We start from the raw sequence: 5,248 nt of genomic DNA, 5'->3' as shown, positions 1-5,248 counted from the left end.
AGTGTCTTAAAAAACAAATGTATACCTTCAATCATTCCATATGTAATAAGTATGATGGATGATAAAGATATTCAAGATATTATTAAATCACAGATTATGGGACACTTGCATCTTTATAGGGGATCTTATTGAGACCTATCTTAAATTCAAAATAGGACATGATACATACAAAAATAAAATGCATTTACAATTCAAAGAAAGTAATAAATACACCAAACCTAGCTTCTGAATATCTGTGTATTTTCTAGGGGTGTTGTAGATATAAGATGAAAAATTAAGGATTCAATGTATAAAAGTCATACATAACAACTGTATTCAATTTGGACTACATAAATTAAAAGTTATATTTAGATACTTTGAAATCTGTGAGAATTATTTTTTGAAGATCTCATACTATCAGAAAAACACATTTTCAATACTTTGATTTGATTAAACTTCAGTCTGTTAAATGACTACAATTTATCTATTGTTTTGTATGCCAGCATATGAAGGATATGAATGGGAGAGGATCTAGAAAAATGCACTATCCTGGGTCCTTTCTCTGTCATCCTGTGAACCACAATTCATGATCATCATGATTGACTTAGTTTGAAAATCATATTTATTCATGTGCTTCTTAAATCCTCCATCCATCTCTGGTTTTATATTCTTGTATCAGTGTTCCAAGAGAGTATATTCTGTTAGTCTGTGCATAATTTACTGAGTTCCCCATTGAGAATCCTTGAAAGGAAAAAAAATTATTAGTTGAAAAATTGATATGCAATATAAGCTTAATAGAATTTTAAATATAGAAAAAAAGGGATATAAAATCAAGGTGTAACATCAGATTTTGACTTTTCAAAACTATGGGTAGTAACAGCTTTAGTAAAAGAAAAGAGTAAAGGAATGAGTAAAATTCAGTTTGGTAAGAGAGTTCTTACAGAGAAAGATGTAGAACGAGGTTTGCCAATTAAAATAAAAAGAGATGACATTATTCAGATCATTTCTCATGAAGAATATAGCTAATTATCCCCACAATGGATGGGCCTTGTGATGTCATAGATTACATAGACAGACCCTTGATTGCAGAAGAAGCCTATGAAGAATATAATCATTAATTACCAATAGAGGGTAAGGATTACCTGGATTACCCTGAAAGATCTTTGACTGGAGAGAAAATTCAATTTAAAGATGCTATGAGAGAAAACAGTTGTCAGAAAAAAAAATGTTAAAAACACATGATTTTAACTCCACAGAGGAAAAGAGACCTGAGGATTAATGGAGAAACTCTACACTAAAGTTTTAGAAGACATTAAGGCTCATTTTGAGAGTAACTTTTCCAGTATTTGTTTAACTACAAAATTTTGTTCTCTGATAGAAAAAAAAAGTTTTCACTTTCATTTGTTGTGCCTTTGACCATTTTAAATTGACCTTATGGTCAAGATTGTGATATACACTCTGATAATCATCTATGATGTCTCTATGATGTTTACCTCAAAAGATTGAATCAAGCATTTTGTGTTCAAAGAGAAATAAACATATAAACAGATCTGAGATGTTGGAAGCATACACATTAAGTGATGTAAGGTCAAACAAAACACTTGAATTCATTACTAGATTATTAAAAGAAAGAAGAAAAACTCACAGAAATGATATTGAAAGTACCTTCTATGAATAAAGGGTCATGCTCCAAGGTATATTTTTATAAACAGGTTAAGGTCCACAGCAGTCCCCATGCACTCATAAGAAGATCCTGGATGGTAGAAACACCAGGAAATTTTAATGCTATGCAAACAGATCATCTTACATCAGCAATAAAGGTTACAGCCTGAAGACCTAGTCATGAGGGTCATTAAGATGTTTCACTGTTGATCCCCAGGATCCACATTATAGTATTCTTTCCCTGTAAATATAATGTCAATATTAAATGAAAAAGTCAGAATTCATAAGCATTTGGAGAGAAAACTTGAAATCTTTACCAACTATACTTTTAAGGAAGCTGAGGGTTAATAAATTAACCATCTGATATAACTTATTTCTTAGATATCTGTTAAGATATCTTCAGCTGTTAACTATCATTTGGCAAAGAAAAATTTCATACATTTTAGTTTCACAATTTGATCATTTTTGTATATATTTATATGGAGCTCTTCTTCTCATAAAGGAGATCAATGTAGTCTAAAAATGGCTATGACAACCAAGCCCTCATAATTTCATAAAAAAGGTCATATCATTTACTTATCATTCAATTAATTTCAAAATATAATCAAGCATATGTAAAAAATAAAGATTAGGATTGGATATCTCATTGAAACTTTACCTTCAAGTTTGTGTGTTTCTATGTTGGTTGACTAACTGTGTATTTCCAAAGGAAGGGCAGACAGGCTGAACTTCATAGAGAATGGATTATAGATGGTTAGGAATAAAACATAACTTCCATGTTGAGGACTGTAGAAAATATAATCATTTTGTTAATATGACAAGGAACTGCATGAAACATTGCATGTTTAAATACAGTGCCAAAAAGTTCATGAAAATAGTTCATCATGTTATCTTTAGATAACAAAAGAAGCACAGTTACTGTATTAATATCTCAAATACAAAATGATTATCAGCGTAATTTTTAGACACTAACAGACTTTCTCTTAACAGCATATTCAATTTTGTTTAATACCTGTCAGTACAGCATACAAAAAGACATATACAACATGTAGTCCTACATTTTTTGAAAAGCTCATTACTAAGAAACAAAAGTGAAAATGAAATGATTATGTATGCCATATCACACATATTTAGAATGAAAACAAGGATAAACCTTTTGTAGATTCTTACTTTTTCTTTTATTACATTCCTTATAGATCACAATTTAGTAAGTCTGAATTCCATGGGTAACAGACATAATGCATTTAATGGAATTATATCATAATTTATGCAAAAGGACTTATTAACATTATGAAGTTTCCTTAGTATATTTTAGACAAAATAAGACTGTGCTTATATGAATGTTAGAGATATGAGATCACATAAGAATTACACAGTAATTAAATTAAACCATATAATCATGGTTAAATGCAAAGATGACCTTCATAGGAAATGTAAACAAAACAAAGACAAACTTACCAGAATTATCCAATTATATGCCCAATTAAATAATCCAGTGAAACAACATCTTAGCTGATCCTGAAAAAAAGCATACAATATTCAGTGATACTCAATTTAACCTCATTTTACAAAGGAAGTAAAGCAACAATTGACAGACAAACAGGACAGAAATGTAAAAGATACCATATGTATTTTACTAAACTTTAGTAAACATTTTTCTGATTTAAATTTAATCATGGAATGACCCATCATAGTAATATTAAATACACTCTGGTTACATGCAAATTATACCTTACATGAACTGAGAATAAATACCCCATTTACATTCATAGAAACAGAACTTTTACATAAACAATTACTCTTTTAACTGATGTCACCATTAGTATGTCAGAATATTCAGGGTGTCCTAATCATATACATTTACTTATAATGTACTCAGTATATATTTTACATGTTGATGTTTGAAATCACTGACTAAATAAAATACATACATGTATATACATGAAGGTTTAAAAAAAAGGGGGGGGGGCACACCTGTTTATAGATTTACAGAGATGCTCAGACTGAGTTTTTCCCACTTTCATTGGGCCACTGTTGCACCAGAATGTAAAAAATATGAGTGACAAATAAGGCAAAAGATTCTGTATATTTCATTAAAAAAAGATTTGAGACAAAAGATTCATTGGCATAATATGATCTGATTGATTATCTCCATATCCTTCTTTTGGTCACTGTGATTAAAGATTCATAGCAATATTAGAAATAACAACTGAGAATATCACTTTAGTTGTTTTAAAAGCATGTATCAGTATTTTATAAGATATGCTATGAGGCTCCTCATAAGAATATTTAGAATACTGATCCAATAAAAGGAATGTGAGACAATATGATCATAACTCATGCAAAAAAGATTTATCAACATTTTGAGGATCTCTTAGTCCTAGTGTATTTTAGGGTAAACAATGGCAGTGTTTATATGAATGTTCTAAACATTAGGTATATAACACAGTAATAATGAATAAATACAAAGATGACCTTCATAGAAAATGTATAAAGAAAAGTTTGTTAAAACTTACCATGTTTATACTCAGTATATAGTAATATTCATTAAATAATCCAGTGAACTAATATCTAGCCTGATCCAGGATTCAGCTGTTCAGAACTTTCTTGGAAGAAAAACGGTAGAAAATCAGTTTTGGTACTGAAATCCATAGGACCATACTGTTATTACATGAAGTCTCAAGCGCTGTGAAAGTCTGTGTTATTGTGTCAAAATAAGCAGCCATCGCGGCTTGTGAAGGACTAACATGACGTCGCTGCCAAGATTATGACGTCACAATGCATAGGTAAGTATATCGTACTTTTTGCACACGGCACTTTATAGATGATGCAAACAGGTATATAAGAAAACACAGGTAAAAGGTATATTTCTTTTTGCACACGACCCTAATTTTTTGCACACGGTCCTTACAGTATAGTGTAAAACACTATATTTAGAGCTATATACTGAATCCCCTCAGTCAAATTCATTTCCTGAATGAAAAGTTTATTTTCTTCTATGAAATATGTATGAAACTTATATTATTTTGAGTCAATATTCATATTAAAAGCATAATTTCAGTCACTTTCATACAAGATAGTCAACATTTCATACAAGAATTGATTTGACATGATGACAAAGCGAAATTCTGTCGTCTGCTTTGATTGACAGGTGTCATGACGTCATAATGACGTCATAATTCAGTCAAATTCATTTCCTGAATGAAAAGTTTATTTTCTTCTTTGAAACATGTATGAAACTTATATTATTTTGAGTCAATATTCATATTAAAAGCATAATTTCAGTCACTTTCATACAAGATAGTCAACATTTCATACAAGAATTGATTTGACATGATGACAAAGCGAAATTCTGTCGTCTGCTTTGATTGACAGGTGTCATGACGTCATAATGACATTCTTGAAATGTTTTGCACACGGCCCCAAAGTATTTACCTGTATAGTTAGCATACTTGAAATGTTTTGCACACGGCCCCAAAGTATTTACCTGTATAGTTAGCATAAACAAAACGTAGTACCAACGTATAGTGTATAATGTAAAAACACAGTGTAGTGTGACGTCATAATCACATTCTTGAAATGTTTTGCACACGGCGCATTTACCTGT

At 30.5% G+C, this 5,248-nt stretch overlaps 1 long non-coding RNA gene across 2 annotated transcripts; it reads right to left on the bottom strand.

Annotated features, from left to right (window-relative positions):
• Window positions 1-219: 219 nt before the first annotated feature.
• Window positions 220-3,241, bottom strand: LOC134272579 (uncharacterized). 2 transcript variants are annotated; one of them, XR_009993229.1, is made up of 4 exons: window positions 3,100-3,241; window positions 2,300-2,427; window positions 1,645-1,882; window positions 220-720 (listed from the first exon to the last, which is right to left on the bottom strand). It is a non-coding gene; the product is annotated as an uncharacterized LOC134272579 (long non-coding RNA). The 2 variants fall into 2 exon arrangements; XR_009993230.1 differs by lacking the exon at window positions 3,100-3,241 and adding an exon at window positions 2,654-2,713.
• Between the last annotated feature and the right edge of the window lie 2,007 nt (window positions 3,242-5,248).

Source organism: Saccostrea cucullata, unplaced genomic scaffold, assembly GCF_032062105.1.
Source record: "Saccostrea cucullata isolate Sc308-1 unplaced genomic scaffold, CSIRO_AGI_Scuc_v1 ctg8531, whole genome shotgun sequence".
Taxonomy (NCBI): Eukaryota; Metazoa; Mollusca; class Bivalvia; order Ostreida; family Ostreidae; genus Saccostrea; species Saccostrea cuccullata.
This window is presented reverse-complemented; position numbering and strand designations above follow the sequence as displayed.